Consider the following 386-nt stretch of genomic DNA (forward strand, 5'->3'; position numbering starts at 1 on the left):
CTCACCTGTCTGTAGACACTCCTCACGTGTCTGTAGACCTCCTCACCTGTCTGTAGACCTCCTCACCTGTCTGTAGACCCCCCTACACACACACTTTCTCACCTGTCTGTAGACCCTCACCTGTCTGTAGACACTCCTCACGTGTCTGTAGACCTTCTCACCTGTCTGTAGACACTCCTCATGTGTCTGTAGACCCTCAACTGTCTGTAGACACTCCTCACGTGTCTGTAGACCTTCTCACCTATCTGTAGACCCCCCTACACACACACTTTCTCACCTGTCTGTAGACACTCCTCACGTGTCTGTAGACCTCCTCACCTGTCTGTAGACCTCCTCACCTGTCTGTAGACCCCCCTACACACACACTTTCTCACCTGTCTGTAGAC

Source organism: Austrofundulus limnaeus, unplaced genomic scaffold (assembly GCF_001266775.1).
Source record: "Austrofundulus limnaeus strain Quisiro unplaced genomic scaffold, Austrofundulus_limnaeus-1.0 Scaffold3015, whole genome shotgun sequence".
Classification (NCBI taxonomy): domain Eukaryota; kingdom Metazoa; phylum Chordata; class Actinopteri; order Cyprinodontiformes; family Rivulidae; genus Austrofundulus; species Austrofundulus limnaeus.